This window comes from Mustela erminea, chromosome 10, assembly GCF_009829155.1.
Source record: "Mustela erminea isolate mMusErm1 chromosome 10, mMusErm1.Pri, whole genome shotgun sequence".
Taxonomy (NCBI): Eukaryota; Metazoa; Chordata; class Mammalia; order Carnivora; family Mustelidae; genus Mustela; species Mustela erminea.
In genome coordinates this window covers 4,922,470-4,934,594 of record NC_045623.1, presented here as the reverse complement: position 1 = coordinate 4,934,594, position 12,125 = coordinate 4,922,470, and the positions used below count along the sequence as shown (strand labels likewise).

General features: G+C 47.1%; 1 non-coding gene across 1 annotated transcript; it reads left to right on the top strand.

Moving 5' to 3' along the window:
* The first annotated feature begins 11,632 nt into the window (after positions 1 to 11,632).
* Positions 11,633 to 11,704, top strand: TRNAQ-CUG. The gene has a single exon. It is a non-coding gene; the product is annotated as a tRNA-Gln (tRNA).
* Positions 11,705 to 12,125: the final 421 nt, after the last annotated feature.

The following is a 12,125-nucleotide window of genomic DNA, read 5'->3' as shown; positions in this document are numbered from 1 at the left end:
AATTTTTATTGCTTTCTGCTCATTTTTATTTTCTTCTCATCTTACTTTGTTTTTTGAATTTCCCAAAGTGAAATCTTAGATTATTGATTTTAGATCTTCTTTGCTAACACACGCACTTCCACGAACAAACTACTCTTGCTACATCCCACACGTTTTTTAAAAAGGTTTTGAGAGAGGGGAAGAGCAAGCAAGCCAGTGTACACCTGTGGGGAGGAGTGGCAGAGGGGCTCGAGAGAGAAGCTCCATCCAAGGACCTCAGAATCATGACCTGAGCTGGAGGCAGACACGTAACTGAGCTACCCAGGTGCTCTCATCCCAGACATTTTTTTTTTTTTTAAAGATTTTATTTGACAGAGAGAGAGAGCGCATGAGCGAACGAGAGCACGCACAAGCAGGCAGAGCAGCAGGCAGAGAGAGAGGGGGAAGCAGGCTCCCCGTCCAGCAGAGAGCCTGACTCGGGGCTCAATCCCAGGACCCTGAGATCGTGACCTGAGCAGAAGGCAAAGGCTTTAACCCACCCAGGCGCCGCCCAGACATTTTTATAAGCAGTATTTTCATTTTCATTTAGCTCAAAATAATTTCTCAAGAATTTCTCATGTAGTATTCAAAGTGTGTTGTATAATATCCAAATTGGGGTTTTCCAGCTGTTACTGATTTCCAGTTTTGTTCCATCGTGCATTGTATTTCTAGTTGGAAATCTTCAACTCCAATCACTACTCAATCTGTTTATTTCTCCTTACAGTTTCTATCAGTTTTTGCCTCATGTATTCTGTTCTTAGGCACTTATTCATCGAGTATTATTGTACCGTCTGGATAACTGACCCCTTTATTATGTAACACCACTTTTTATTCCTTGTAGTTTTTCTTGCTCTTAAGTATATTCTGTCTGAAATCAATATAACCACTCCAGTTTTCTTTAATTAGTATCAGTATGGTATACTTTCGCTGTCTCTCTTAATTTGCCTGTGTTTTTAAGTTGCTTTTTAAAATGTTTTGAGACAGAGAACGTGAGACACAGAGATCAGGAGCAGGGGGGCAGGGGTAGAGGAAGAAACAGAGTCTGATGTGGGACTCTATCCCAGGACCCTACGTTCCTAACCTGAGCCCAAGGCAGACGGTTAACTCACTGAGCCACCCAGGCATCCTAAACTAAGCTTCTTACAGGCAACATCGAGTTGGGTCCTGTTTACCACTCTGATAGTCTGTTTTTTAACTGATGTATTTAGACCATTTAAAGTGATTACTGACATAGTTGAACTAGCATCTTCCATATCTGCAACGGTTTCTATTCACTGCTTTTGTTCATTGTTCCTTTTCTCTTCCATTCTTTTTCAGCCTTCTATGGTCTTCAGTGAGCATTTTACATGATTCTCTTTTCTCATTTCTTAGAATATCAATTCTGTTTCTTTTTAAAATGTTTTAGTGACTGCCCTGTAGTTTGCAATATGTATTTCCAAGCAATCTGGGTCAACTTGCAAATAACACTGCAACCCTTCACAGACAGGGCAGGCAGGTCCTTGTAACAGAGCATTTCCAATTCCCTCCACTGCCGTTTGGAATGTTGCTGTTTGCTCACTTAATTTCTCCACAAGCTATAATCATCTAAGACACACACACACACACACATTCTTTTTAAAAGATTTTATGAGAGAAGAGAGCGAGCGCTCGAGCCTGAGCAGGATGGGGGCCAGAGGGAGCAGCAGACTCCCTCCTGAGCAGGGAGCCAGATGTAGGGCTTGATCCCAGGACTCTGATATCATGACCTGAGCCAAAGACAGCCACTCAACCAGCTGAGCCACCCCAGCGCCCAATTATCTAATATAGTTTTGCTATATTATCATTTTGAACAAATTGTTATCTGTTAGCTCAGTTAGTAAGATTTTATTTTCATTTATTCTCATTTTGTTTAGTTGGTGGGGATTTTCTTTTTTTTTTTTTGTTGGGGATTTTCTTACAGCACTTTAAATATTTCACTGTACTCTTTCTTCTTGATTGTATGGTTTCTGCAGCGAATTCTGATGTAATACTTAATCCTTGTTATTCTATAACCAGGATGTTTTTTTCTTCAGGCTTCTTTCTTTCTTTCTTTCTTTTTTAATATTTTTTATATATTTTTTAAAGATTTTTATTTATTTGACAGACAGATCACAAGTAGGCAGAGAGGAAGGCAGAGAGAGAGAGAGAGAGAGAGAGAGAAGGAGGAGGAGGAGGCAGGCTTCCCGCTGAGCAGAAAGCCCGATGTGAGGCTAGATCCCAGGACCCTGGGATCATGACCTGAGCCGAAGGCAGAGGCTTTAACCACTGAGCCACCCAAGCGCCCCTTCAGGCTTCTTTCAAGATGTGCTCTGTGTCTTTGATTTTGTGCACTTTAAGTATTATATGCTGTGATGGTTAATCTTATGTGTCAACCTGACTGGACCATGGTGTCCAAGTATGTGGTCAAACGTTATTCTGGATGTTTTCTGTGAAGGGAGTTTTTTGGATGAGAATAACGTTTCAATCAGTGGATTTTAACTAAAGCAGAATACTCCCTATACTGCTGCCAGGTCTCCTCCAGTAGGTTGAAGGCTTCCCCAGAACAAGCGAGGAGGAGCTCAGCCAGCAGACTGCCGTTAGACACCAGCTCTATCTAGCCCTTCTCTGAGTCTCCAGCCAGCCGAGCTCTCTCATCACATGGGACTCATCAAGCCTCCACAGTCCCATAAGCCATTTTGGTACCAGGAGCTGCCCTAGAGGAACAGAATCTTCAGAATGTCTTTTAATGGGCCCGGGGTTTCTGGAATTGGCTCTCTGATCTGATTCGATTGAAAGACACTAAAAACTCTATTTCCAGTAGCAAAAACAGTACTGCTAGTCCATGGTATAACGTGGCAATAGAGATATGCAAAGTATCACTGGATACTCCTGCTCAAGCACCTAGAAAAGGCAGGGATTTGGGGGACTATGTACATGATACTTGAACATTTTGGTCAAACTAACAAAGGAGACTGGCTCACTCTATCATCAAATAGAAATGGTACATATGAAATAGGGCCCAAGCAGGCCCTGAAGGTACAAGGAAGTTACATGAAGAAGGGGCACAAATGCCCCTGGTCCCCATTCCTGCTACATGACCCCTCTCACGGCCTGCACCGTGAGAAGTGCCTCATGGGGAATTCCCTACAATTCACATAGAAAGAGAAGACTGGAGCCCCATTTGCATATGGTTCTGCCTGATATGCAGGCACTGCCAAAGGGGGACAGCCTTAGGATGACAGCTCTTTCTGGGACAGCCCTGAAAGACAGTGGTGAAGGGCAACCCTTCCAGTGAGTGGAACTCCGAGTAGTATACCTGGCGTTTCATCTTACTCAGACGGGACATGTTGATCATGTTGACTGGTGACAAGGGAGCCCGGGGAAGAAGTATGTGGATAGACTTCTCAGAATGAGCGCAGACACGAGGATGTGAATAATCGTGTGGGTAAGAGGACCTGTTCTGTGGATACCAGTCTGCTTCTTTCTCCGGTCACCCACTCTGGCATCACCCAATGGGCTCCTGAACAAAGCGGTTATGGTGACAAGGATGGAGGTTGTGGGCAGGTTCAGCAACATGGACCTCTACTCACCAAGGCTGGCCTGTCTACAGCTACTGCTGAGTGCCCAGTCTGCCAGGAGCACAGACCAGTCACCAAGACAGCACCATTCCCTGGTCAAATACGGACAACTCCCTAGCGGCAGATCCGTGACATCGGGCCACTTCCATCATAGATGGCACAGTCTTTCTTCTCACTGGAACACTCTGAGCACAGGTTTTCCTTCCCTGCCCACAACGCTTCTACCAAAACACCTGTCCATGCACTTGCAGAATGCATTATCCACCCCTACAGCAATGCCACACAGCATTATTTCTGGTTACGAACTGGATTTTGCCTCCCCGGCCACCAAACTCATAGGTGTGTGCCTGACTCCCAATGTGCCTGCTTGGAGACAGGGCCTTTAAGGAGGTAACTCAGGTTATGATGTCCAGTGGGGCCCTTAATCCAATGGGACTGGTGTCCTTCTAAGAAGTGGAAGAGGCATCCGAGCTAGCAGGTGTTGGAGGCAGGCCCCTGGCCAGGGCGGCCTCCGCCATTAAAAGATGGCGCCTGGCTAGTTGCCAGGTTACGAGTGCCTCGTGAGACTAAGCGGAAGCCCAAAGAGGAAGTAAACAGCATTGGTTGCTAGCGAAGTTGTTCGTTTAGGTATAGAGCCTGATTCGCTCCCTCCTGTACCCCGCTCGCTGATTGGTCATGTAAACGTATATAAGTGTGTAGACTTGCAGAAATAGAGAGAAGATACATCTGAACTGGGGCTTCTTGTTGTCCTTGCGGGTCGAGGGCCATAAATGGTGCCGAAACCCGGGAACTAAATAAAGGAATCTTGCAAGGTAATCCGCAGGAAAGCGGGGAGTAAAGGTCCGCAGGAAAGCGGGGACATTAGCCACGTTCAAAAGTGGGAATTCCGCGGTAAAGCGGGGAGTAAAGGTCGACTGAAGTATATGCGTGTAAAAAGTTAATGTGCTAGTTAGTGTCTTTAACGTCCGCGTCTGTTGTCTGTGTGTTCATAATGGGATCTGAAGTATCTAAAGTGCGGTTGGAAGGGTCTTTAAAAGACCTGCTGAAAGCCAATGGAACTCCACTAAACGCAAAAACTGCTCGGGCCTTTTTGAATAAGTGGAAAAGGCGGCTCCATGGTTCCTAGATGAAGGCTTGCTAAACATACCTCAGTGGGACCACCTGTGATCCAGGATTTGGCCCCTGTGAAACCTATTAATGCCTCGGGGCCGTATCAACCTTTTAAGTTGCCCAGGTGCACCAATAACAGGGTATGGCCACCCGAGTGGTCTGGATGTCAGAGTACCTTGTGCTCAGTTTACATCAATGAAATGCATAGCTTTACATTCACTCCACGCTCTCCTACTTCTAAAAATAATACCTTTACAGGGTACAATTATTCCTTTCAAAATCCTAAGCAAGGCAATCCCTCCTCTCCCTTTGATGCATGGCAGGTCTGTAACTTGCTAGGAGCATGTACTGATATCTCAGCAGTGTCCATGTTAAATGGTGGCAAATTCCTCAACTGTTCTTATAAACAAAATGACTCTAGTACCTTTGAGACAACAGTTAATGTGTCTTGTCCCAATAATATTATTTATCGGCCCACTCCCATATGCATCTCGCCACCATTCCTTTTCCTCATAACAAATGCTAGCGAGCTGAATGATACGTTGAATTGCACTAAGAACTGCTATCTTCCCCAGTGCTGGAATGTCACAGCCTTCAAGCTGGCTGTGATTATGCGTATCCCTACCCATGTTCCTATCCCAGTTTCCATTCCAGACGACAAGTTACCGGTGGTGCTATCCAGAAAGAAGAGAGATTTTGGTATCACAGCTGCCATTGTGACAGCATTGGCTATATCTACAGCAGCTGCCACGGCAGCAGCAGTCTTGCTTGCTGCAACGATACCCACTGCGGAAGCTGTGAACACCCTTGCAGAAGGAACAGCGGCTGCCCTTCAAACACAGACTCTGATCAATGCACATCTGCAAGCAGGAATCCCAATAGTCAACCAGAGAGTGGATTTGGTTCAAGAACAAGTGGACATATTGGGGGCCCTATTGGGACTGGGATGTATAGCACCCTTCCCGGCAATTTGTGTAACTCCCAAGCCTATACTAATATGAGTGACTTAACAGTATGTCTCCCAACAGCTCTCCCAGTACTTGCGGGGGAATTAGTCCGCAGAATTCCGAAACTACCCTCAGCACCTGCTACTAGGCATAACAAGGATAAATAGCACTAGAGTTGAGCTTGCAACCCTCCCAGAGATAATCAAAACATTGCAAGATGTGTTAACCTTTACGAAACAATGGGCTAGCGTAATTGGTCTGATGACAATCCTCGTAGTGGGCTTGATTCTACTAGTAAGGAAACTGCAAATTTGGAGGCGACAGCAACCTAGGCAACAGCAAGCCATGGTGCAGGCCTTGTTAGCCATCGAGGCTGGAACATCCCCCCAAGTGTGGCTAAGCATGCTGGATCAGTAGTCAACGATGGGTAAGATTGGTGGGGGAAATATACCAACCTAAGACAGGACGCAGATCATTGATATCTGCCATCTGATGACGGGCAAGGATATTCCCCGCCACTGACAACCTAAGACAGGCATGATCCCCGCCATAATAGAAAAAGGGGGAGATGTCGGAGGCAGGCCCCTGGCCAGGGCAGCCTCCGCCATTAAAAGATGGCGCCTGGCTAGTTGCCAGGTTAGGATTGCCTCGTGAGACTAAGCGGAACACCCAAAGAGGAAGTAAACAGCACTGTTTGCTAGCGAAGTCGTTCCTTTAGGTGTAGAGCCTGATTCGCTCCCTCCTGTACCCTGCTCGCTGATTCGTCATGTAAACGTATCTAAGTGTGTAGACTTGCAGAAATAGAGAGAAGATACATCTGAACTGGGGCTTCTTGTCATCCTTGTGGGTCGAGGGTGATAAGCAGGGTGTGTGTGTGTGTGTACGTGCACACACGCCCGCAAACACGTACACCTAAGCACAGAGGAAAGGCCATATGAGGACACAGAGAAAAGGCAGCTCAGGAAAAGAGTCTTCACCCAAAAAAAAGCTAGCACCATGATATTGGACTTCTCACCTCCAGAACTCTGAAATAATTGTTGTTGTTTAAGCTATGGTATCTCGTTATGACCGCCCAAACAGACTATAAACTCCTTCTGCTCAGGAAAGTCACCTCACAGAATACCAAGTGCAGGAGCCCACGCTTGAGGAATTCACGAGTCTGACCATGATCCCCACCATCCGGAAGCAGCTAGCGGGAGAAACCAGTGGGACGGCCTCCTGAAGACTTAGTTACAGTGCCAACTGCCACCTGGGTTGCAACACCTCGAAGGGCTGAGCGAGATTCTCCAGGAGGCCGCATATATGCTCTGCGTTGGTGTCCAAGATGTGGTGCTGTTTCTCCCACAGCCGGGATGCATGGGTCCAGGCCTCCAACGGTAGAAACAGGAGTGATATCATTCACTAGGACCTCTAGTGACCCTAGCAAAACCTTTGCTTCCCGTCCCTACAGCCTTTTGCTCTCTTGTTTGACCTACGCTTTCTCCTGTATGGCCACGCTTTCCAGATCAGGTGTGCTCTTCTAATCCTAGAACCGGCAGGATCAACAGCCTTGCTAACGTTAACTTAGCCCCGTCACCAGGCAAGTGTCACAGGATTTGACAGGTAAAGAATCACAGGACTGTCCCTGTTGTTTGGTGTTAGGGACTCAACTGTGCTCCCTACCCTCACCCCGAATTCTTATGTTGAATCCTAACACTCCATGTGACTGTGTTTGGAGGTAAGGCCTTTAAGGAAGTAATAATCGTTAAATGAGGTTAATAAGATGGGGCCCTGATCTCACAGAACTGGTGTCCATACAAGAGGAGGAGGCGGCACCAAAGCTCTCTCCTGTTCACAGAGAAAAGGCCATTCAGGGACAGAGTGAGAAGGCAGCCTTCTCCAAATGCCGGGAAGAAGTCTCATCAGAAGCTAACTCTAGTCTTCTGGCCTCCGAAATGGTGAGATTATGTCTGTTGTTTAAGCCACCCAACCTGCAGTACCTCGTTATTGAAGCCCAAGCAGGATGCATGTAATCAGGATGCATTCACTGACTCCGGCTATGTAACTGGAAGTCAAAGTATGTTTTGGAATAAGCACTGTCCAGTTTCATGGTCTGCATATCGTGTCTTTTGCACTGATAGTGCCTTCCTTAGTTATATGTATATTGAAGCCCCAGGCAAGGACCACAGAAACAGGCAAAATGGGGGGGGATAATAATGGAAGGGGGGAAATATACCAAGTTTCATGACTGCATCCTCTCATCACCTTACAGATCGAAGTCTGCACTTTAGGTACCCTCAGAGTCAATCTGAATACACAATCATTTAAGCAACTGAGCCAGTTTTTCCAATTTGCTCCTCACATGCTTGGAGAAACAAGTATTTCATTTACCACTGACAGCACCATTCTAAGGGTTATAAAGCTGTGGTGTAACATTATGTCACATGTAAGGATGATAAGGAGATGTAATATTATGTCTCTTTGTCTTTTTTTTCTATATCCAGAATCTCCTCTTCATTCTGCTAGCCCTGATCTGACCACAAACTGGAATCGCAACAATTCTTAACTGCCTCTGAAAAATCTGACCTAATTATAAACCCCCATCTCCAACTAGTACAGAGATTAAGTATGGTGACTAAGGAGTTAAGAGCCCCATTACAAAAATTCACCTATAGCTGCGGATGGTGGTTACAAGTTCTCACAGGCCTATCCGAGGTTTCTGTTCAGCACTAAATACACAGGCATTTGGTGTTAATTTGCCTAGCTCCTCAAGGTGCTCATCTGCGCCACCTAAAGGCCTCATGAGAAGTTGTCTTCCGTTAAAGGAATTAAAACAGTACCAAAGGGAAGTTAGTCCAGACACACATGAAAAGATACAGATTTCATAAAACCGAAGTGCAATTCCACATGTGCTTAAGAGACAGGAAGCTGTAAGAGGAAGGAGTTTCCACTCGGACAAGAGAAAGCTGGATGATCTACCGAATCATTCTTCTTTTGAGCTCAACAGAGAGCTGAGATTGCAAGACCACTGGGTAGACTGAAGTCCAAAAGCCCAGTAAAGCTCTCCAGGGACGGACGTACACATGAACCATTTCCTGTCTGGCAGAGAGTGAAAAGGAAAGATGGCAGCCATGAAAGTGTGAAGGAGAAAATGACTGCAATTTTAACCATTTTGATGAAGTTCCTGGCTGGCTCACCAAAATGATGAAGTTCTTGAACCTAGGTGGGGTTCGGTGGGGTGAGGTCCGGAGCCGACGGCTAAAGAAAGAATTCTTAAGATGTCTCTGGTGCAAAAAGGTGGTTTATTAGAGCACGGGGACAGGACCGGTGGGCAGGAAGAGATGCGGCTGCCCTGGGTTGTGAGGGTAGGCATGTTATATACCCTGCTGTTGGGGGAAGGTGAGGGGAAGGGAGGTTTCAGTGGAGTTTTCATATGCTAAAGAGGGCCTACAAGGTGCCAGGATGTTCCAGGCCTGCCGGAGGCCTTGCCCTTGCTGCTGGATCAATGTTGTCTTTAGAACAGCCATTAACATTAAGATAGTTGGGAGACTTTTTGGTGGGGTGTCACAATCCTGCTATCAATCGTCTTCGTTAGTGAGATTTAGGACATTTGTAAGCCAAGGGAGACTCCTGTCTAGCAGGATTGTGAGCTCTGCAAGTTAACTATTTGCTTATTGTTCATGGCAGTCAGGGCTGCCTGAGGGATGCTACACTTACGGAGGGGAAAGGGTGAAGAGGGGGTGCAAGGCACCAGCTTTTGCTTTGTCCTCAGCCAGCCTCCTGCTCCCTCATCAATTTCTTACAAGCCAAAGCTATCGTGACAGTTTACAATCCCAGAGGCTCCTGTGTAAGGTGGGGTTTTGCATGTCTTTCAGGATTTTTTTCTTTTCCAAGATTTTATTTATTTACTTGAGAAAGAGACGGGGAGAGGGACGGAGGAGAAGCAGACTCTCCGCTGAGGAGGGCCCCCAACGTGGGGCTTGAACCCAGGACTCTTGGGATCATGACCTGAGTCAAAGGCAGATTACTTAACCAAGTGAGCCACCCAGGCACTCCATCAGCTCTTTTTCCTCAGGCTTCTGCCAAGGGATCTGACCTAATATAACCCCCAACTCCAACTAGAACAGGGCACAGCAAGGACTCTGGGGTGCCTCAGTGGTGTGGGCACAGAGACCAGGATCAGCTACCGCAGGCACAAAACCCAGTCACTTCTCTCATTTGTAAGAAAAGTCACCTATCATTGATGTTAGAGTGAGAAACCCTGCCAACCCTTGCTTCCAAGTATAGGTCAGCCTCAATAAAGGGGTGAAACGGGCTGGGGAAAGGGGCTAAGGAGAAAGAGAGCTGAGGAAGTTGGGGAGAGATGAGAGGTGCAGCAGCAGAATGGGAGGAGAAACAGCGAGGATGAGGAGGACTTACATTTCTGGGGCCCTTCTGTTCAGGACAGCCCCCGCTCCCCACCACCACCACATCCCCATCTCTCACCTTGGGCTCTCAGACCCCACAAGGACACTCTCTCCACTCATTGCTCTCTCTTCCCCGCTCCTCCTCAGAGCCTGGTTCTCTGGCTTTGCCGGCCTTTCTGTGATCTCTTAACATCCTTTCAACAGACTTCTTTCCTTTTGAAATCAGTCACAGTCCAGTTCTGTTCCTTGCAGTCATAAAGCCTGGCTCACTTCAAGCTTTCCTGGAGAATACTTGGTGATGTTACGGCTTAACTTTTTCGTTTTCCAGAAGGCACTTTCATCTTCTCCTCAAACTTTGAGGAGAACATCTTCTTCTTTGTAACAAAGTAGACCCTTTGCCTTCTGCCTCCATTCAAGCCTCATCCAGTCTCGAGGAACAAAATACCTCTTCCAGAGCACCAGGCATCTTTCATTGTTTTTCAGGCAGCGGCTTTTTTCTTTCAATGTCAGTTTTTTTCCTCTTCGGTGTACTGAGTAAGGGAAGGAATGGCTTTGGGATAAAATGAGAAGGTAAAGGGGAAATTAAGTACACAGATGGCTATTTTGAATGTAATATGGATTTACATCTATTATGTGCATATTTAGTGTGGTGGTATTTTGTGTACCTAAGTCACGTGCACACTCTAAGACACCTTGGGTACACATACCCTGTGGCCCAGTCCTGGGTGCTCTTGGTTACATGGATATTATGTTCGTCGTTTTATTTTGTTTTGTTTTTTAAGCGTGCAGTTTCCAGGTTATGATATATTGAGAAACTGGAATGGAGAGGACTTGGCCAAACTCTCCGGAAACAGTCTTCAGAGTCAGAGCCCTGCCTTGTGGCTTTTAATGGTATGCTGTTGATTTTGAGTCAACGCAAGCCAAGTTTGGTTTGGTTTGTCAGAGTGTTTGATGTTAATGTTAAACACGGCTGATTACTTTGTATTGTAGGTCTAACAAATACAGAAACAGAAACAGAAGAAAAGTTTACAACAACAGCAACAACAAAACCCAGAAATGTGTGTGTGTGGGGGAATCCCCCTGCCTCCCAGTCCCACTCCACTGCTGACACACCTTTACCTATTGAATGTAGGAGTCAGTTGGTGGCTTTGGAGGGTGAGGGGTGCTTTGTGACCAAGGGACCCAGGAAGTCCCAAGTCGTGCCTTTTCTCTGGGCAATGGGAAAAGTGAAGGCAAGGAAAAGTAAAGTCACTGTACTCTTCACAGAAATTTCACCTCTGGACAGAAAACTGGATAAAACTGGGGTAGAATCTGTGGTTTATGAACTCCTCCCTAACCCTAGGCCCAGAGTGAATTTTCCTTATTTTCTGAGGTGGAAGAGACATGACAGAAGTCAGTCAAAGGAGGCGGACAGAGAGAAAGCAAGGTGGATGAGCACCGACGCGGGCCAACTGTAGTCTAGTCTAGTCCCGGGCCAACTGTAGTCTAGTCTAGTCCCGCCAGTACGGAGAACAGATTTGGGATTGCCGACGGGCTTGTGGATGCTGGATCAGTATTTAGACACCTCTGGCGAGGGACAGCACACCACCTCTGTAGGGGTTCCATGGTGTAATGGTGAGCACTCTGGACTCTGAATCCAGCGATCCGAGTTCAAATCTCGGTGGGACCTTTCCCTTTAAGGGGACAGGGTGGTTTTTTTTTTTGTTTGTTTGTTTTTTCTTTTTTACTCTTCAAGGCGGACAAGTGCCTTCCCGCTCCTCACCCGCTCCTCACCCCGCCCCCAATCCCGCGGAGGGAACTCCGGGCACGTCGCCCCCCCACCCCACGCCTGGACCCCTCGCAGCCGCGTCCTCCGCGCTCCGCAGCCTCCTCAGAAACTCGCATCTCAGAGTGGCCCCGGCTCTCATCCCCATCCCCACCCGGTGCCACGGACACTGCAGCCACAGGGGGGGCTCCGGGCCACTGCGGCCTCTCATCCCCCACCGCCCCTCGGGCCTCGAGTAAAGCCCGGCGGCTGTGACCACTAAATGCTGTGACCCCGAGGGCGTCTAGCCGTGCGACCTGTCGTTGCACCACTTGTCTTGTCAGGC